Source organism: Peromyscus californicus, unplaced genomic scaffold (genome assembly GCF_007827085.1).
Source record: "Peromyscus californicus insignis strain IS unplaced genomic scaffold, ASM782708v3 Scaffold_1__1_contigs__length_55948999, whole genome shotgun sequence".
Lineage (NCBI taxonomy): Eukaryota > Metazoa > Chordata > Mammalia > Rodentia > Cricetidae > Peromyscus > Peromyscus californicus.
In genome coordinates this window covers 31,798,786-31,821,616 of record NW_026294492.1, presented here as the reverse complement: position 1 = coordinate 31,821,616, position 22,831 = coordinate 31,798,786, and positions in this window count along the sequence as shown.

Here is a 22,831-nt window from a genome sequence, read left to right as displayed (position 1 = left end):
ATACATTAGTAGAAAGTACTGTGTTCATTTCATTAAGATACTAGATATTATAAAAGTGTAGTTGTATTTATGTGAGTGTTTTATTCTCCCAAAGAACAAGAAGTAGTATATCTTCCTCTGTAAGTTCTATTTATTAACTTTCATCATCCTCTTGAGACAACAAAATAGTAGATATCATTTACTTTCTCTTTTCTTTTCTGGCAAAGGTTCAAAGGAGCAATAGAATGTGTCTGTATAGACTCAGCAAATCTATCTGAGTAGATTAGTCAGTATTTATAGGAGAGGAATGTGATGTCTGGTGTAGTCCACAAACACAGACTGAATAGCTCCTGTATCCACTGAATACATGACAGTATAGAGAAGACAAAGTCCCATGTTCATAACATCTACAGCACAACGTATAAAGGAAAGCTCCTGTAAGGTATAAAAAACTGAATTTAAAAACTGGAGTATTTAATCAAGCAATATAATACAGCAATTTCTGTGCACATTTTTCTTGATTTCTTAAATCGTTAAAAAAACCAAATAGTATAGAATATTAATATGTAGAACCTATTAGTCCACCTAAATTATTTTGGGAACATGTGGCAAATTCTGGATTGTGGTTCCAGGAGCAGTGAGGATTGACTATCATTAATCACCAAGGACAGCAGCAATCAATATTAGCAAGCTTATTTTTTTTTCATTCTGCATTAGATAATTTGACCTGTATGAATGTATATTCTTAAGACAGATGAATAACTCCTTAGACAAAAAACAGCTTAATCATTTTATAAAGGCAAGCACATATGATCAAACAAATGGCAGAACTCTACATTCAGTAGAATCTTTGCATTACTGAAGAGATTCTGCATTTTATAAAAGCAATTTATAAAAATGTGCATTAGGTATTTAGAAGAAAAATCTGTGCTGCTTACTAATAAGAAACATTTAAAGCATTTTCCAGAAAGTTCATCAGAATTAATCCATATCAAAATCTCCATAAATATGAAGATTACAAATGTAGAATTTCTAATGTTAAATTTTGGATATCTGCCTAAAATGTTCAGGAATTTTATTACATAGAAGTTTAGGAAGAAAGTTATTTAGTCACCAGAAGGGGAACATTGATATTAATTATACCTTAGTACTAATACCATTGGTTATTAAGTACACATTTCTAGTAGTGTTGTTTTCTCAGAAGCTTAGAAGGCATGGTAGAAAAAACAATAAAGCGCTGAGGAGATTTGGCAACTCGTGTATTCCCCATCACTCTAGAAGCTTAATTACCTAATACATCGTTAATTTCCTTCTTTTATAACCCTATATTAGCTTTACAAAATAGCAGCTTCTAGAATCTCCAAGGGAAAAATACAGCAAGAATCTTGCAGATACTGTCTCCAGGCCAGATTTCTTGTATATTATGCTCAGCAAAAAAATTCTGAGTAACAACCATAGTTCTTTGCTGTTATGTTTTCTATCTCCCCTTCGCAGACGACTTCACATAGGAACAAGTGCATTCAAATGAAGTGATTAGCGTTACAGGGAGATTTCGGGAGGTATTAAAGCCTAATTTTGGTATTTTGTACTTTGAACTACTAATTACAAGGACACAATAATATCTAACAACTGGGGAACTAAGAATACGCTAGCAACTATGAGGCTCTCATTCCGAGTCCCGACATTCACATAAACATGGAGCACATCTGTTATCCAGGTGCTGAGGGGTCAGATACAAGTGTATCTCAAAGACTCCCTAACCAGCCTGTGCAGACCATCAGTGAGTTATAGTTGCAGTGAAATATCATCTCAAAACATTAGGTGAGAGCAATAAAACAAGAAACCCACATCAACTTTGGCCTCCATGCACTCACCTGAGCACACACACGCACACACACACACACACACACACACACACACACACACACACTCATTTTAATTTTGTTTTAAAAAGTCAGATATGGTGTATTTGGAGATGAAGAAAGAGCAGTCCATGGAGCTCAGTTGTCAGCCTGTATATCCTAATGGGTTAGCCCAGACCTGAATGAGATACTTTGGTATCTCATTGGTCCCAAGGTTAACCTTTGGTCTCCACACACACATGTGTATGCATACATTATCAGCCCTTTTGTATTTACAAGTACACACACACACACACACACACACACACACACACACACACACACACACCTGCTCACATAAGATCAGATAAATACACGCCTCCCCCCCCACATGCACACACTTCTAAGTTCTTATATTTGAGTACAATGCACACACGGTATAAGCAGCAGTACTGGAATTGCAAAGAAAATTCTGTGTATCGATCTTATTCTCTACTCTGAGAGGCCATTTCATCTTGATTCCTGCCAATTCAAATTACATATTTCTTTTCTCCCAGAAACCTTGTTCCTTTTATGTCTAGCCTGTTTGCTCTGCACTTCTGCTATAACCTAAGTCAATAGACACTCATTTTTAAAGTAATAGAAAGAAATAGGATCCAGTCCACAAGTACATTTGGAAGCTCACACCCCTGCTAAAAGTAGCATAATATAAAGCACCTGCTTCCTTCTGAGAATATGATGAAGGCTATTACTGGGGAAAGATGCCTTATTTTTTTAAGTGTAAATGTATTTTCTTCTATTGTCCTAAAATATGTAAGAATTCTAAGACCCTCCATTGGCTTTTTTTTTTTTTAACTTAAATGTGTACTGGATGCCCACAATTCACCAGGAACTGGTGATACATGAAAGTAAATAAACAAATAAAAAAGATAAATGTCCATGATTCTGATAGAAATATAGTCCTAGTAAAAATAAGTGGAACGAAGTCATAATCAATAATTAAACTAGTTTGTCCCTTGTTGCAATTTCATTTTGTTAGTACTTGCAATGTAGTTCTTCTTCTTCTTTTTTTTTTTTTTTTGGTTTTTCAAGACAGAGTTTCTCGGTGTAGCTTTGCGCCTTTCCTGGATCTCGCTCTGTAGATCAGGCTGGCCTTGAACTCACAGAGATCCGCCTGCCTCTGCCTCCCAAGTGCTGGGATTAAAGGCATGTGCCACCACCGCCCGGGCAATGTACTTCTTTTGTATTTATTGTGCACTACGCTGGATGATTACTTAATGGCAAATATATATGAAGCTAGGAAAATACTATATTAAGGTACCTATGCAAATATTAACAGTGAAAGGGCAGGAGGAAGTTGCTTTGTTGATCAAGGAATCAGCTTTTGGTTTAATTGCTTTTCTTCACTATTATTATTATTCTGTTTTCATTTCTGAAATTTTTTATTTTCTCCCTTTTGTTGTGTTTGAATTGAACATGAATCCATTTTTTGATGCTTTAAAGAAATTCTATAGTCTCATGCCAACGGATATCCAAAGTTTACCTATTTACTTCAACTTCTTACCTACATACTTTCTACCAGGGTTTGATGACTAATTTTTGTGGTCTACTTTCCACAGTCTAGAACCACCTGAGCATAGAGTTTCAGGAAGAGAATGCCTAGAATAGGATAGCCTGTGAGCATATCTGTGAGGACGTTCCTTAATTAGGTCAACTGAGGTGAGAAGTCTTAGCTCACTATGCGTGGTATCATCCCCTGGCTTTGGGTCCTTGACTGTCTAATAAAGACTAGTGAAAACTGAGTCCAACACATGCCATCCATGTGTTCTCTCTTAGCTCCTGCGTGAAATGTGATTTGCAGTTGAAATTCTTGCCTTGACTTCCTTACAGTGATGAGCTGCAGCCTGGAAAGCCATAACTAAGTTGGCAATTTTTCTGGACTTTTTTTTCCCCTTAGATCCTAGAGTAGTGGTTCTCAACCTGTGGGTTATGATCTTCAGAAAATATGTATTTCTGATGGTTTCAGGAACTCGGTAGCAAAATTACAGTTGTGAAGTATCAACAAAAATAAATTTATGGTTGAGGGTTTCTAACATCATTGGAAATATGTGTTTTCCAGTCATAGTGACCCACAGCTTGAGAACCACTGTTCTAGAAAGACAGTTTTCTTTCAGATTTCAGCATATGAGACAAAAGCAATCCTTCCATGCCCTGTTTCTTTTTTTATTTCATATTATATTTTAATCTATTACTTTTCACATAATTATGTAATCTCCTTTACATGCATCCATTCCAAAGAGTATACATTAATATATTGTGTTGAGTCTATGATTTCTATCTACTTCTAGGATTTAATCATTGACATTTATTATAAATTCTATGGTTGGGAAATTTTCTGCTTCATTTATACAGTCACCTAGGATAATTTATTATTCTCTTGAAATTTTTTTTCCATTTTGAATGCATTAACTTTTTAAAAATGTATTTCCCAGTTTTCAGAAATAAATTTAAATATTTAAAACATGTTATTTAAGACTTTCTATTAAGTGTTTATTATAAAAGTAAAGATGTGTGAACTGTATCAGTTAGAAATTCCCAGATTTGAGGAGAAACATAATTTGTTTTATCCACTTAAATGATATATTTTGCTCTTAGGTTCATTGATTGAAGTTAGGCATTGCAGAGAACAGAGAGTAAACTGACTGCTTTAAGTTTAACAGGATTTTTAGGCATGTTTGCTAGGTGCTTTTCCTCGTTGAATTCTGAGCTGAAGCCTTGAAGGAAGGAATTTTATTGACAAGCCTGATTATATCTAGGTTATATGGATTCTGAGAAGTTCGGTTTGTGGAAGTATTTCCCTAGTTTCTGGTTAAAAAAAAAAAAAAAAAAAAAAGGAAAAAAAAAGTATCAGAAAAAGTGGGCAAACTGTTTAGGTGGATCTGTCCAGAGAGAAGAGGGGACAGAGCAGAAGAGAAGCAGAGGATGAAAAGAAGGAGACAGGAGATGGGGGGAAACCAGGATAACAGCAACAAATGATAGACATTAACTTCTGAACTCCTTAAAAGCTAAGAACTAGCTGTGGCCAAGCAATAGAATTCTAGCCGCAGAACTCTATGGAAGATGTTCTAGGTACTTTCAGGGTAAAGGAGAAGAACAAATACAGATGGGCAGACTGCAGCTCCCAAAGCCATCCTAGTATGCAACAGAGCTGCATCTTTCTTGGTACTGTGGATTTCTCTGCATGACCCAGGACTTCACCCTTCCAGATTCCTTTGTTTTAAATGGGAATTGTTTCCTTTTGTTTGAACCGTGTTAAAATGCCCATTTTCATTGACATGAGATCCTATTCACTCCTTACTTACAGAGTCAATTTGTTCCACTCTTGGGAAGTAGAATGTAGCGGTATGGAGAGTTAAAGGGGAAACTGAACTAGGAGGATTGTACAGGGAGAAGAATGGGAGAGAAAGGTAAAGATTGAATATGCTGAAGGGCAACTAACACTAAGGGTCTGTTAGAAAACTGCATGGAAACTCACTACTGCAGATGCGTCCTAAAATATGCACAGTCCTTGGAAACACTTCTGACATAACAAAGGTCATATACAAAGGCTTGACCCCCTAAGGCCCTCCACAGTAGGAGCATCAGGGTTGTGAGCAATGGTCTTTCTGAAAGCCAAGCATGTGAGGTGAATGCATAGCTGTGCTTTAGATATCTTTTTAAATTGGTTGAATCCACACTTAACAGAAATCTCTCTATATTAGCCTAATCTCTATACTAATGGAAAGACTTTCCTTTCAAAGAAAATGGCGAGGATTTCAACACACTGATTGGAGTGCTACTGTATTCTGAATTCTCTCAAGTGCTTACTCGTACAGGCGTGTATTGTACGTACATGTATGCATACTGCACATATGTATAAGAAGGTTTATAACTTCATAACCATTTGTTGAACGTCTGTGGTATACTAAATATAGAATAGTAACATCTAACTTTTCTTGGTAATCCTTAATATGTTTTTGTCTCACTCAACTGGATTAAAATGTGAGATGACTAAAAAGATTTGAAAATGAGATGAGAAGGGAAATTATGCTATGGCATAGAAATATATTTCAGATCTGGTGGGATTTGATTCTAGAACCATGATTACCCAGTGATTACCCTTCCAAAATAAAATTGGCTTACCTGAAAAGTTCTCTTTAAAGGAAGAGAAAAGAAAAAATCCTGTCCATATTAGAATGCTTTGTCCCTCCAAGTCACAGAAGCCCAAACAAATTAAATACTGGAGTGGAATTAACCCAATTAAATTAAACCTTAGACTTTTTTTTGGAGTTACAGTTGTGATAGATTTTATTTCAAAGTTTGATTGTTAGATAATATCTTAACAATTGTAGAATACTTATTATATTTTCTAAAAATATATAATCTAGGTCTTTGCTTTGTCTTTTAAATTTTGCATAAAACAATGTGGATTGCTTTGGTTTCTATTTTTAGGTTCCTTCAGTGATCATGTTTATAATAATTCTATTATCTTCTTTTATTCTGTTTTCCATATAATCTTTCTTTCCCTTTGTGACATCCTTTCTAGTTTGATGACCTACACCCTTATTAGCACATACACACACACACACACACACACACACACACACACACACACACACACACACACACACTATTTTAATCTATGTTCCACATATGAGAGAAAACATTCAATATTTTCTCCCTGAGTCTGGTTTATTTCTCTTAGCACAATGATTTACAGTTCCATCCATTTTTCTGCATATGTCATGATTTCATTTTGCATCATGACTGAATAAAATACCATTCACATACGTACCACATATGGGAATATATACCTATACATCTAGGCTGGTTCCATTTCCGTGCTATTGTGAATAGTAGTGAATTAAACACGGATATGCAAATATTTTTGTAGTATGTTGACTAGATGTTAATTCTGTAAAATTTAGACTTTTAATTAGGTAGTTCCACTTCTTTCTTTCTTTTTTTTTTTGTTTTTGTTTGTTTGTTTGTTTTTTCGAGACAGGGTTTCTCTGTGTAGTTTTGGTGCCTGTCCTGGATCTCACTCTGTAGACCAGGCTGGCCTCAAACTCACAGAGATCCACCTGGCTCTGCCTCCCGAGTGCTGGGATTAAAGGAGTGAGCCACTGCCCAGGGTAGTTCCACTTCTAATTTGTGTTACATTCCTTCAACATCGGTAGGCAGTGAATTTATATACAGAATATCATTAGCACCTACTTGGGATGAACACAATCCATAATATCTGATCCTAATTCTACTGTTGTTAATCCTCAAGGAAGTTTACCATGATAGACTGTGTTCTGTGAGTGTGTGTGTGTGTGTGTGTGTGTGTGTGTGTTCTGGAGATATAAACCATAAATCACAAATTCAGAAAAAATATAACGCAATACTCCATCTTTATTTTAATGACACACATCTATGTTGTATTTGTATATACCCACCCATTAAGTGCTGGGAAGAAAAATGAATTTGGAATAAAAAAAAAAAACTTCAGGAACATCAATGATTTACAACTGATTGAATGACCTAAGAACAATTTAACCCACCTGATCTGTTAGTCAGCAAAACAGTGCCTGCTCTAAGTCCTTCTCATGGTCCATAAAGCAGAAATTCTTGATTTGCTGCTAATTATGTTACCGAAGGGTACCACGTGTTTGACCTATTCTTCAGATCATCTGTAAAGGTCAAGGATAAAACAGACATCTCATTGCTCTTTAGATCTTTTGTTGCTGCTAACTTTATTGTAAAATTATACCAAACTAACAGAAAAGATGAATAATAGTAACAACCTTGTCCATATACCTTCCCTAAACCTCTATAGCTTTCACCATTGCTTCATTATTCTCTCTTACAAAGAGAGAAATGTTGCCGGGCGGTGGTGGCGCACGCCTTTAATCCCAGCACTTGGGAGGCAGAGCCAGGTGGATTTCTGTGAGTTCAAGGCCAGCCTGGTCTACAGAGCGAGATCCAGGAAAAGGCACAAAGCTACACAGAGAAACCCTGTCTCGAAAAAACAAAAAACAAAACAACAACAAAAAAAAAAACAAAGAGAGAAATGTTTATCTTTTCACTTGGATAAATTATGTATCTTTTTTAAATTATATATATTATATATATAATATATATATATATATAGGTTCAGTCCACCTATTCATATAGTGTGTATTTCCTAATATAGACTACTTATTTGACTTTAACTATGATATTCGTATTTCAAACTTTATTCCAAACTGTAAAAAATACACACCATGTTCTGTGAAATCTAATGAACTAATAAAATTGTAAGTTGTTTTCCTTAAAGAGCTAGCCCAAAACATATTATGAAAGCCATTGTGACCATATTTTCATAGAATTTTAAATCGATAAAAATTTCATAATTCCCAATTTTTGTTTTTCATGGTGTTATACACCTATTTATAATTGCCAACAGTCTTTAAAAAAGGCATTTTAGCCATTTTAGCATACTCAATAGGCAACATATTTCCCCCATTAAATCGATGCAATAAGGCCCAAATTAATTTGTTAAGGTGTATTTTAATCACCAAAATAAAGTCTCCATTAAAATAAATACAGTAAGGCCCAAGTATGCACTTGCAGGTTTTGATACCCCCATCCAATACCATTTTGCCTTTATACATGCTTCATTACATTAATACATCAAATGTCAAATTCCCATTTTAAACAGAATATTGCTATTTATGAAGCATATTAATTTCTAATATTATAAAATGACTAATAAAGAGGTTTGTACAGGTCATTCCTTGCCATGGGACAGTTAGACACATGTAGCCAGGTTGATGGTAATGAAAGGATGTCCCTTTGGATAGAAAACATGTTCAAGGCAGAGCTAGGTGAACCAAGACCACCTTCTCCAATTTTAATATATGTGTAACAAACATGTGTTGAATGGGAACAATACCTGGATTAGCTACTAAGAATTCCACTCTATAGGGAAAGAAAATTAACCCCCACATCTTTATCACATGATGCCAGTTCTGCTGATGGCCATTGTTTCCATTCAGTTGCCATGGAGAATGAAAGCATGTGTGTTTGAAATCCTAGGAAGAAAGGTTTCTTTCTCTTAATTTATATTTTTGAGATTTTTTTTATAACTACAACACTTCTCCCTTCCCTTACTTCCATGCAAAATAGATTTCAGTATCCAAAGAACAACAGTACATACTCAGTGTGACATTAGAAGTTTTCATGATTTTGATCATTACGATTTCCTGGAGCATATGCACAGAGTTCTTTCACGAAAAAGTATCTGGTGTTTATTTCTATACTCAGTGATTTAGTATTTTATACACAGAGAAATCAAGCTGGTATGGCCCTGGAAGCTTCCTCTTCCTGGGTAGATTTTATAGTCCCAGAAGGTGCTATGCAGGCTGCAGGGATAGAAAGTCATCAACAGTATTACTCAATTGTAGACTTTGCCAGCTACAAAAACAACTTGCCTGGCTAGATAAGCCCAATGTTGTAATAGAATTTCAGGCTCTCTGCAGAAGGAGGAATGGTAAATCTGACTTGGAATTCCATATGCCCTAAGCGAGAATAGGAGTTATTACTTTGCTACATGGGCATAACTTCACTGCCTTCTAAAGACTTATCCTTAGAATCATATCCTTATACTTCTCTTACACCTTCTCAAAGAAGTTTCTTATTGTTGTGGGTAGCACTTAACACGGACACTTACAGCTAGTCAAAGCACAGAGAATACATGACTGGGGAGTGCTCAGCTCCAAGTGAGACATGTTTAGTACCCCTTTTCCCTCAAGGCTCTGGAAACATCCTTGAGGAAGGAGTTGACAGATTGCAAGAGTCAGAGGTCAGAACAGAAAGACTGTTATAAAACAGTGTCTTCTGACTACAATAGAGTCATTGTATCCACGAACTCACAGCGGCTGTGGTTGCCTGTATAAGACATATGCAAGATCAAACAATTTAAATTTCCAACATAGATGGGGGAGAGGCTCATGAGTCCCCATTCTTAGATGAAAGCTATTGGCAGTTCACACTGCTAGAGGAGGAAATGTGGTAGTATTGTGTTCCCCAAAAATATTGTGCACCCTAATAAACTTATCTGGGGTCAGAGAACAGAACAGCCACTAGATATAGAGGCCAGAAAGTAGTGGCACGCACACCTTTAATCCTAGCATTTCAGAGGCAGAGTTCCACCTGGATCTCTGTGAGTTCAAGGCCACACTGGAAACAGCCAGGCATGGTAGCACACGCCTATAATCCCAGGAAGTATTGGCAGAAAGCAGAAAGGTATGTAAGGCATGAGGACCAGGAATTAGCTGGTTAAGCTTTTAGGCTTTTGAGCAGCATTTCAGCTGAGACCCATTAGGATGAGGAAACAGAGGCTTCCAGTATGAGGAAACAGGATCAGCTGAGGAACTGGTGAGGTGAGAAAGCTGTGGCTTGTTCTGCTTCTCCAATCTTCTAGCATTCACCCCAATACCTGGCTCCAGGTTTGTTCTTATTAATAAGAATTTTTTAAGATTCATGCTACAAGTTTTCTTCAGGGGTGTGGCCACATATAGGTTGCTTGACTCCTGTAGATGGCCTTATAGCATGCACCTACATGGACTCAATGGGTCATGTAGAAAAAGAAAAAAAAAGGATACGAAGATGGGAGGAGAAATTGAGAGTTTCTGGGAAGCAGGGGGGATGAGGAGTAGGCAGAGGTGATGAATTGTGTTGTATACATGTACAGAATTCTCAGTAGAAAAATTAAAATTTTTAAGTTTCATAAATTTCAATTTTTTGCTGTCATTGTTTTTTGAGACAAGATTTCTCCATGTAGCTCTAGCTGTCCTGGAACTTGTTTGTAAACCAGGCTGGCCTCGAACTCACACAGACACTCATGTCTCTGCCTCCTGAGTGCTAAGATTAAAGGCATGTGCCACCACTGCCTGCCTCATAACTTTCATTTTTAACTATATAATTTCATCAGCTTTTCCTCATATTGAAAGCTGCAGGTTAGTGTGATTTCTTCTATCTTGAAACACCTCTAACTTGAAAACTAATGCTCAGAGAATTTTAGTTACTGCAACATTTCACTTTCCTTTATTTTAAATAAAAACTGCTTCTTATACAAAAAATACTGCTAGCTTTAAATTAAAAAAAAAAAAACCTGCTAGCTTGTTCGTTTGGGTGCATTTTCTATCTCCGAATTCACAAAAGGATGTTTAATGTCTCATTTGCACTAGAATTATGTATGTTTTTTAAAGCATGTGTAAATATTGACTAAAGAAACAGTGTTTCCTCTGAAATCTCAAACGTAAAGTATCTTCTCATACATTTTAACTCATAAATAAACTGCACTTTTTTACATTTTTTTTTGATTCTCTAAACAATGTTTCAGAATTTGAAACAACACAGGAAAACACCTCTTGTACCAGTTCCCATTTCTAGGACTTTTGCCCACTAACAATTGGTAAAACAGTAAGAGGTGATATACAAACCAGAAATTCAATAAATCAAAAAATTTATCTTCAATCTTCCTAACTCAGAAAGTAATAAATTGAATTGATTGCTTATCAATATTTGCTATACATCATTAACTGATAATTGTTCACTTAGATAAAGAAGGTCAAATATGACTTGCTGGTAAACCATATGGAAAGAAGGAGGATGTGTCTGGTGTTATAGAGGTACAACAGTATGACATGTACTTACAAAATATTGAACTCACAAAATATTGAACTCACAAAACAAGTCAAGGTCTCGTTCTAAGAGAGCTCACAGTGGACCGGTGTTGCAGATGTTTGATGAATGAACCAGAAAGGTACAGGAGATATTAGGCACACTATGCAACTCTGGAACTCTAGTGGCTGAATGTTCTAGGGGTCACCAAGAATTCCCCTTCTCCAATGTAAGTGGGTCCCCAGGTATAAGACTGGAATCTGCTTGTTCAAATGAAAGCAGCAGTTTTCAGGAAACATTAAAGAGACAGAGTCACCTAAGTAATCCTCGATATGTAAAGTGGGCTGGAGGATTTGTGAAAATTTTGACTGCCTGTTTAGAAGGAAAAATGGGTGAGCCTGTCTCGCTCACTCCAATTAGCTCTGTGAAAATGAATTCAGTACTTGAAGTAAAATCTGGTACTGATGCTGAAGACTATCAATAGGGATCATGGAGCAGAAAACCAAAATCAACCTAAGCTGTTTGCAGGCTTAAAGCTCTAAGCTACCACCATCTAGCCTGTCTTTTTCTTATATAAAAAAAAAAGAAAGGAGGAAATAGAATCACATGGTATTTAACCAAGTTTATCTCTTATGTTTAACTCTATTTTATGATACAATAATAATGTATGTACATATACATGCACAAAATTGACATAGAGACATCTCACATGCCCTTCAGCCACTTTCTTTCAATGGTGATGTCATCCATGTTGTAGCACAAAATTACAACCAGGAAGTTGCAGTTTAGTTTGGGTCTCTACTACAAACTTTTAAACTAGCTAGTATTTTATTTGAGTATATGCAACATTTGGGTGCCTTTTAGAAACTTAAACTAAGCATTCGTCCCAAGCAAAACACTTAATGGCACAAATTACTTAGAGATATTTTAAGTTCTTAAACTTACATGAATCAAATATTTTAAGTTCTTAAAAATTGAAGTTGTTCTTCTACAGAAGAAAATAATCAGAAAATAATCTGTGGTGTAGATGGGGAGGTATGAGTCTCTTTAAATAATAAAAGTAGGATTTATGGTAAGTTAGAAGCTAAAGATATATCCTTGAATCCCCAGAAGATGGGTAGCAGCTCCATCTTAATAAGAGGATGGGTTGAAACAGGTCAGGGAAGCAGGTGGGCTAGCTGCAGATCTTCACCTCTCCCTCCTTTCCTCCAAATCCTGTCCCCAAGTCCCACACCCAGATCTGTAGCAGACTACCTGCAGCCGCCTCCCCTCCCTCTCTATCTTCATCTCGAGTGGGTCATGAGTATCTTCTTCCCCAACCTTCCTCCCCATTCATCATTTTATCTCAGTCCTCAACTCCAGCAGATATTCCTGGGGATCTGCCAAGCTTGCCAGAGAAGCAGAGAGATAAGATTCAGATATTCACTCTCCTTCCTTTCCTCCATATCCAATCCCAGTCTCATCTCTAGCTCTCCAGCAAACTACCTGCTGTAGCTTTGACTCACTCTCTACCCCATTCCCAGAGGACTAAGGAGATTCTGGTGGAATACCCCACTTTCCTTCCTACTGTAGACCTCCTCACCATCAACCCCAACCCATTTGCGTTACTAAATGTTAGCTCTCCAGACCTAGGTGTCAGCTCCCAGTACCTAGAAACACATTCTACATAGAACCCCTAGTGGCCACACTTGGCAGGATCCTAGAAGAATTCCCTCCCAGGTAACCCACAGCCACCACAGCCTCTTAAGAAACAGAGATGACACAGAAATCAAGGAGCAAAACAAACACAAAAGCATATCTCAACTCCTAGAACCACAATTATCCCAAACTCAGATGCCAACATAAAGCACAATTAATTACATCCAAGACAATATGGCTCCACTAGAATCCAGCAACTGTACTACAGCAGGCCGTGAAAAGTACATCATAGCTGAAGCACAAGACAAGGACCTTGACAGCTTTTATAAATATGATAATGGTCCAAAAGAGAAAATGAATAAATCCCTTAAAGAAATCTAAGAAAATGCAGACAATGAGGGGAAGGAAATGAATGAAACAGTTCAAGATTTGAAAGTGAAAATAAAATTAATAAAGAAAACCCAAACATGAAAAATTTTGGAAATTGAGCTAACAGAATACCAGAGATGGAAGAGAAATCTCAGGCACTGAAGACAAAAATAGAAGAAATGGATACCTCAGTCAAAGACAATGGAAATCTAAAGATCCCCAGACAGAAAACACCCAGGGAATCTGAGAGACTAGAAAAAAATCTTTGAATAATGTGAACAGAGAATAGAGAAGAAACCCAGGTCAAAGGCACAGAATAGATTTTTCAACAAATAGAAGAAAGTGTCCCTAACCTAAAGAAGGAGATGCTTATTGAGATACAAAAAACATACAGAACACCAAATAGATTAGGCCAGAAGAGAAATTCCTTTCAACACATAAAAATCAAAACAGTAAATGTACAGAACAACAAACAAACAAAACTACGATGGTCTTAATTCTCCAATAAAAAGACACAGACTAACAATATATATGAAAACCAGATCTCTCCTTCTGCAGCATCCAAGAAACACACCTCAACATCAAGGATAGATATTACCTCAGGGTAAAGGGTCTGAAAAAGTATTCCAAACAAATGGACCTTAGAAGGAAGTTAATGTTGCCATTTTAATATCTGACAAAATGGATTTCAAATCAAAACTAATCAAAAGAGATAGGGAAGGACACTACATATTCATCAAAGGAAAAGTCCACAAAAAAGGATATTGCAATTCCTAAAATCCATGCACAAAACACAAGGGCACCCAAGTTTATAAATGAAACATTACAATAAGCGGAACACCCATCCCTTGCTGGTGGGAGTAAAAACTCATACCACTACTATGGAAATCAGTGTTCCAGTTCTTCAGGAAGGTAGTAACTGATCTACCTCAAGATCCAGCTACAGTACACTTGAGCACATACCCAAAGGATGCTTCATCCTACCACAAAGTTACTTCCTCAACCATGTTCATTGTTGTTATAATCGTAATAGACAGAAATTGAAATCAGTGGATGAATGGAATAACATGTGGTACATTTACCCAATGTAATATTATTCAGACACTAAAATAAATGAAATTTGCAGGTACATAGATGGAAGTAGAAAAAAATCATCCTGAGTGAGATAACTCAGACTCAAAAAGTGAAATATTGTATGCATTTGCTTATATGTGGAAGTTATCTTTTAAATTAGAAGTAAACACACTACAATCCATAGAACCCCAGAGGTTAGATATAGATAAGGGACTCGGACGGAAGGACAGATTTCCCTATGAAGGGGAAATAAAATATATAATTATGGATGAATGAGAGGTGTAGGAGAATGGGAGTACCAAAAAGGGAGGGAAGGGAAGAGGGGGACAAGGGAGGAGGTAAGGGGAGGAACAGCTGAAATCAAAGGCCATTAAAGGGGTTGTGTGGAAACCTATTACAGCAGAAGCTTCTTAAATGATATACATAAGTGAAGGTGATTTAAATGACCTGATGCCTACCTAGGTGTTTCACAGCTACTAGCTAGTGTTCTTGGTACAGGAAGGTACTCTGCTTGCTACCAAAGGAGAAATGTGAAAACCAAGCCAGATACAAACCCTTTGATCTACAATGGTGTCCTGCCTGCAAGATATGCTAGTGTAATGGTGGCACAAACATTGTGGGAGTCACCAACCAATATTTAACTTGATTTAAGGCCCTCTGTACGAGATGGAAGCCATATCCAATGTTGCTTGGGTGACCAAGCACCTGAGACTAGATAGCCCAGGGACCTGCGGGGGTGGGGATGGGGGGCAGGGGGGGGCAAATACTAATGTTCTACAAAAGGAACATAATAATAAATGGCTCTTAATGGCATTCTGCTGTATTAATAGTTCCCCGCCTTGTTCTTCATCATCAGAGAAGCTTCCTTCTGCAGTACATAGGAACAAATACAGAGACCCACAGCCAGACAATATGTAGAGTCAAAGACCTGGGAACATTTAGCTCTAACAGGATGTCTCCATCAAATCCCTGTTCAGGCCGCTCTGTGGAAGAGGAGGCAGAAAGAGTGTAAGAGCTGGAGGGGATGGAAGCCACCATGGAAACAAATCCCTCTAAACCAACAAGACTGATTCACAGAGACTCAGAGAACATGCATGGGGCCTGCCTAGGTCTGCACAAGACGACACCCTGGAGCTGAAATTACAACTGGACATACACTCTCATATCTACCCCAGGAGCTATCTCCAATTGATAACCACTTACAAATGAAAAGTTATTTTCTCCAAGTGAGGCAAACAGACGACTCTAAAGAAGGTTACATGCCCAGCAGTAGACAGTCAACCAAAAATGAACTCAACTGCTGGGCGGTGGTGGCGCACGCCTTTAATTCCAGCACTCAGGAGGCAGAACCAGGCGGATTATTGTGAGTTGGAGGCCTGTCTGGTCTACAGAGCAAGATCCAGGACAGGCACCAAAACTACACAGAGAAACCCTGTCTAGAAAAACAAAATAAAAAAAAAATGAACTCAACCGTGTTTTGGAGGTTTCTTGTCTCATAATGTATCAAGGATTTTTTATTTTAACTTTTACTTTTATTTACTTATTACCCTACAGCTTTTGTGTATATATTATGACTTCTTCTGTTTTATGTATTTTTTTGAATTCCTGAGTATGCAAAGGAGTCGATTTTTGCATCTTTATCAGCTTTCTGAGTCATTTCCTGGGCTCTTTTCCTTCTGATTGTTTGTTTTGTCCTATTATGATTTGTTTTTTTTTCTTTTTCTTTTCTTTTATTATTATCCCTTAGAAGACTATTTGTTTTCGAATGAGAGAAAGAAAGGGGGTGGATCTGGTTGGGAGTGGAGGTGGAGAGGAACTTGGAGGAGTAGAGGGAGAGGAAACAGTAATCAGAATATATTGTATGACAAAAAACTATTCTCAATAAAAGAAAAAATGTAAATGATGATGATGATGGTGGTGGTGGTGGTGGTGGTGGTGGAAATGATGACAAATGTGAATTGAAGTGAAATAATCTAGTGTAGGTATTATAGCCAAGGTAAGAAAGAAATATGACTCCTTAGCAAATTCATAACCCATTCTGTCACTTACACATAACCCTTTCCTACTTGAGTTGTTTAAACTACATATGTATACACACACACACACACACACACACATATATATATATATATATATATATATATATATATATATATATATAACTCATATAAACAGGTAATCCTCTTGTGATTCTCTGATAGTTAAATGCACATCCTTTCTTTTTAAATGAAATAGCTTTATTCTAATTAACTCACAAAGACACCACACTGTTTAAAGAAGCCACTCAAACACTTGCCCAGTCCCAAACTCCAGGCATCTCAGTGAAGGTCCATACAGTCAGAAAAGCCATTCCTAAGCCATGGAGCTCCACTTAGGGCTTTACACTTTGATTGTCACTTACATTTTCATTCACTTATTCACCACAGGAAAAGAGGAAAAAAACATGACGGACTTAAAACTGGAGAAATAAGCAGCTTTATATCCACTTTTATGACTCGTGTGCCTTGATCAGTCCCCACTCATCTGTTAGGATAATACAATTATTTCAAAAGGATTGTGTCTTTAAGACATTTGCCCAAAATTCTTAACAAATCTCAACTCATAATTAAAAAGCACAAAGCGCATGAGAAACTCATCAACCATCACCCAGAGGCAACCGAAACAAACAAGCAAACTACTCCAACCAGTTACTGCAAAGATGGTGATATAACACAGAAAGATTTCTTTAACTCCCAGAGAGGTCAGAAACCTAGAAGAAGAAGAAAGCTCCCTCTAGACAGTCTTAGGCAATGTCGTCTCTATAATGGTTTGGTTCTCAGGGTGTGAGTATCCATTAATTGGTTGTTCCTGTTGGTGACTCTCTTTTAGGAAGCTGTGAGACCTTTAGAGGTGGTGTTTGATTGACAGTGATATGTCACTACAGATTGGATTAGCAAGTAAATATTAAGGTCATGTCCCTTGGTCTAGTCTGTAGCATTTGTTTCCTGCTCCACTATAATGTTAGGAGCGGCGAGTATAGGTCCTGTCTGCCACGTACCATGCTGTGACTTTCCCACAGTGGCTGACTGACAGCTTCTGAAAGGGTCAGTCGATAGAAAGCTTTCGTCCTTGCGTTGTCTCTCTTGGGTATTTTGTCATGGGATATGACCTTTCTTTCATAAGCCTTAGATGCCATCGGCATCCTTTGACTTGTAGTGCTTCCCTCAGTCTCCATTAATTCTCCCTTCTGTGTGAGTTCTGCAATGTTACATGCCCCATAAATTAGCCTAATCTCCTTTCCTGAGATTCTTATTTCATCATCAGATGTAAAGACTCTGTTTCTGTTCTTCATGATTTTTCATATTTGTAATATGTTCAGTTTGCCTCCTTGTGTAGTATGTCAACAGAGTGGGGGAAAGCACCCTTTCATCCATGTCCCCTCCTCCATCCTTCCCCGTCTTTTATCCTATCATATCTATCATTACCTACTCCCTAACTGTCACCATCCCAGAGTCATAATTTTTGGTTTGGTTTTGTGACCCATTTAGTCTGTCCAGGGTCATCTATGTTACCAAAGACTGAAACTGTCCATTGGAGTCTGGTGGATTCGTGTGTGGGCACACAACTGAAGGCAATGATTCCTCTTCCTAACTCTATCAGTAGAAAATAGTCCACTACTGAAGGATGGGACCCTCTGAGCCCCTTTTCTATCCACGCCTGCTGGTATGGATCTGTTCTTAGACAAACCTAATACCAGCATCCACAGCTGTTGAATTTCTCTTTGTGAAGGCCTTATCTTACTCAGAGAATGACATTTTGCAACCCTTCCCCTGACCATCCAGCTCTTACACTCTTTCTATCTACCCTGTCCTAAAGTTCCCCAGGAGCTTTAGAAGGGTTGATTGATATCTTTTTGACATCCATACACCAACCCAGTATGCTCTCTACAAAGTAAAATGTAGTCGAATCACAGAGTAAATTATTTTAAAATAATTACACTATTTTAATATATATTAAAAATATTTAAATAATTAAATAATTACTATTCAATCAATTAAAAGAATTTATCTTTTTAAATAGCGATAATATAATAGTACAGAAAAATGCCCAGAACTTTTCCAAACAAAACAGAATTTCAAGTTACCAATAACGTAACATTGAAATGAATAAGTGGATGAGCTACATGGTAGCAATCAAACTGAGTGCAGTAAGAGAATGTGGGTGGCATGCACAAGTGTGCAAAAATGGTAAGGTTAGGCAATGCAAAGGATGTGTGACAGTTGTATACTTGCATATACTTAGTAGGTGTTTCAGGAGACTAATTAATAATGAGAGACTTGTAACACATGAGAACACTGAAATGAAATATAAATATAATTCTCTGAGAAATCCTAAGCATTATGAAGAAAACAAATCTTTATACTCAGAAATCCATTGACTTATGTAGAGTCAATAAAAATTAATATACATTTAGAAGTAAACACTGAAGCTGCAGTACATCCCTGGGCAGAAGAGGATATAGGTGCAACAGGAAACGGATATAAATTATTTATGAAGGAGGAATAAGGAATTGAAAACATGCTTCTCAAGGAAAGAAAATAAAGAGTAAAGCTAGTCTCACTGTACACTGGCTTCTCTCCAACATTTATTCTTAAGCTTGTGAAGTCAGACTATAAGATTCTCAGGCTAAACATGACTGGCCTTTCAGACTTCGCCATCCAGAGGCTGGGGAGGAAGCGGGCTTTCCCATGGTCCTCTAGGAACACTTGAGCCCACGGACATGGTGTGTCCCTCCCTTGCATACAACAGCCAAGTTATTTTGGCCCTGGAAGCCAACATTAGGAGGGCAGTTTCCTGAATCTGGAAAAGGCAAATTTCACATAGTCCAGCTTCTATGTGATGATTCAGAAATCATCATGAGGGCCCAGCTTTGAGTTTGCTTCTCTGTGACAGTCAATAATATTATAGTACTAAACTGTCTATACCAGATAGTCTTTAGCTTAAGATCATCACAGAGGAGAGGAGGGAGGTGTTACCTGAACAAAGGCTCTGCTGATGAATTCTTTGGTACCAAAATTGATTGTAGACAACATACTTGAAGACAAATTGGTTGGGTCTCTCACAGAGTGGGCTTAAATACAAGAAATACCTTTTTCCACTGTAGTGGAATACCTGAGAGGTTCTTGTTATCTGATATTGTGATTAGACCTGAAAATCTTCACTTTGAGTATACCTAGGCAAACTGAATAGCACCACAATCCACCAAGAGCTACAGCACACTGAAAGACTATGCATCCCCACTTATGACAATCCTGAGCAGCACAAAAATTAAAATAACTGGGCCACGGCTTTAAATTCTTTGATCAAGGTCTGATCAGAGTAGTAGAAAATGCCTATGATCATTCTAAATTAAATTCTCTTCTAAATTAGCTGGAGGCAAAGATCAAACAAAATTTCATCCCATAAGATGCTAAATTGAAAAATAGATTAACTTTCCAGAGCCACTAAATCTCATATACGAACAGTGAAAACTAAAATGTTTCCCAGCTGATCAAGAATATTTTATTTGAATCATTTTATAAGTCCACGTATTCTAAGTTCCTGAATCCCTTTTACCTGTTACTCAAGTCAGAGTATCCCTCATATTCTACCTAGGGTCCTGCTTTATGGAAACCCAGAAATGACCTCACAGATCACTTTTGATAAAATATTAATTATGTTATTTCTCAACAACTATTGTTTAATTTCCTTTGGAGTTATAATTAGTATCAGCGTCCCTGCATATCACAAATGCCAATTACAATGTCCTGCCAAGAAAAAAGAAAATTCACATAATAAAATCACTGCAAAATAATAGTAGACTGAATGTTTGCTTAATGGCCCTCCATTGAAGCTTAGTCTGTCCCCAACACACTGACATGAGGGGTGAAGATATAGCTTATTTTGGCAAATGGTAAAAGAACAGAACTGGTATACAGTTTCCTAAAAGACCTTTAACTCATCCTTCCTTCTGTTCATTCTTCCCGGAATACAGATGCATTTGTTGGAGCTATAGCTGTCTTCTTATACCACGAGGCAACTTTGGTAGAAAACTTGAGCTTAGGAAGAACAAATACAATAATATTTTGTAAGCCTAATATGTCCGAAGGAAGTGAAGCTGCCAACACTGAGATTATCACCTGCATGGTTTCTAGAAGTCAAAATTCAGGTTCCATCAGTTTCCAGGCTCTTTGATTTGAGGTTTGACTTATACACCAAGGAGGACAAAAAATCCTAGATGATAAGGTGCCAAAAGTGAATCCTGCTGGCCCACAACAAGAATATTCATTTATATCTTAGATCATTTTTTTTTTAAAAAAAAAAACAGTGCTAGTGTGAGTACTCAATTTAGAGTCACTTATGAGACACACGTCTAGGCATATCCAGGAGGGAATTTCAAGAGAGGCTTAAAGGAAGATGTAAGACCTATCCTGAAAGTGGATAACACCATTGTGTTGGCTATGTCCAAGACTTAATGAAAAGGGGGGAGGGGATAGCAGTGTGAGCACCAGCACCCATTGCTCCTCCTCTTTGCAATGTGCAAAATTGCACAATGCAGCTCCCACTGTAGTAGACTGTGACTGCCGTGTCATGTTCTCACCAGTGTGACTGACTGTACTGCCAACCAACGCAAGGGAATGAACTCTTACTCTCTAGCTCCTTTCATGGGGCATTTGTCACAGCAACGAGAAAATTCGCTAATAAAGCCAGCTTCTAGTAATCTGGAAGACTGTATCATTCCTAAACCACACAAAAGTATATGGCACATCCATCAGATATGTCATAAAGTATTTTTACAAAGACACATGTAGGTCAGAAGTATAGCCATACATAGCCCACTACTGATTTAAACACCGACTTGGTATAAAAGGGGAGACAAATTGGTGAGGCATGTCTGGACCACCATGACAAAGGAGGGCAGAATAAAGTATTAGCTTCTGGAAATGAGTTCTCCTGCCTTCTGACTCTGATGTTCTCTTTATGAGCCCAGAGGACTGTGGATATTTAAAAGCCAGCCTCGGCGTTGAGGAATCCAGGCTTCACTGATCTTCCCTGGTTTCCTTTTGTCATGCCCATGGGAATAAAGTCACAGAGCTCTGGCACATCAATCAAAATAAAAGACCAGTGATGATGGCTACAACATCCCTTTCATCTGGACTGGAAAAAAATCTTCTAATTTGGTAGATATCTGTCTACCATTTCTACAGAAACCCTGTCTTTTTACCATGGAACAATAGAGGGGAGAGGAAACACATCACAATGGCCTCAAATGAGAACCATCAGAAACAATTTTTATTTTTCTTCTCAGTGTTGTTCACATTACCAGAATGAAGAGAGGGGTGTTGGGTGATCACCAAGCCTTCATTCTCTGGATTAGAAAACACAATGCCAGCTACGTGAGCAGCAGTGGCAGCATGGCCATTCCCAAAGAGTCAGATGTCCTGGTTGAGCCTTAGTACTGACCACACATTTAGTGTTAGCTTGTCATGTCCTGGAGAGAAAATTTCATGATACCTGCTTGGCCAGACTGCCTCTTTATAAATGTGTCATTAAATGATAGCTGAATTATTCTCTTAGTTCATTTGGGTCATTATCTCAAAGGGACACACATAGATATCCTTTAAACAACAAAATATATTCCTTCCTGTCCCTGGACTATAGAGCATCAAGGCACTGATAGATTTAGTGCTGGAGAGTTCTAGGTCCCTTGTAGATTTGTGTCATCTAGCCCTAATGTCACAGGGTATAGTGAGTAAAAAGGCTTTGGGCCTATTTCCTATTTTTTCTTCCTTATCATATTCTAAATGCCTTCCTTTTCTTTTTATTGAAAATATATTTTTTTCTCACACAATATATCCTAATTATAGGTTCTCATGCCTCTACTCTGTTCATCTCCTCTCCACCTCCCTTCTCATTTAGATCCATCCCCATAAATTGAAAATTGTAATCTCCATATAAACAAACTGGAAGACAAAAATGACATGATTATCTCAGGTGCAGAAAAGGCCTTTGACAAAATTCAACACTCCTTCATGATAAAAGTCCTAGAGAGGTGAGGATTACAACGGATATACCTAAACATAACAAAGGCACTTTACAGCAAGCCATAGCCAACATTAAACTAAATGGAGAGAAACTCAAAGCAATTCCAGTAAAATCAGGAACAAGACAAGGTTATCCAGTCTCTCCATATCTATTCAATATAGTAATTGAAGTCTTAG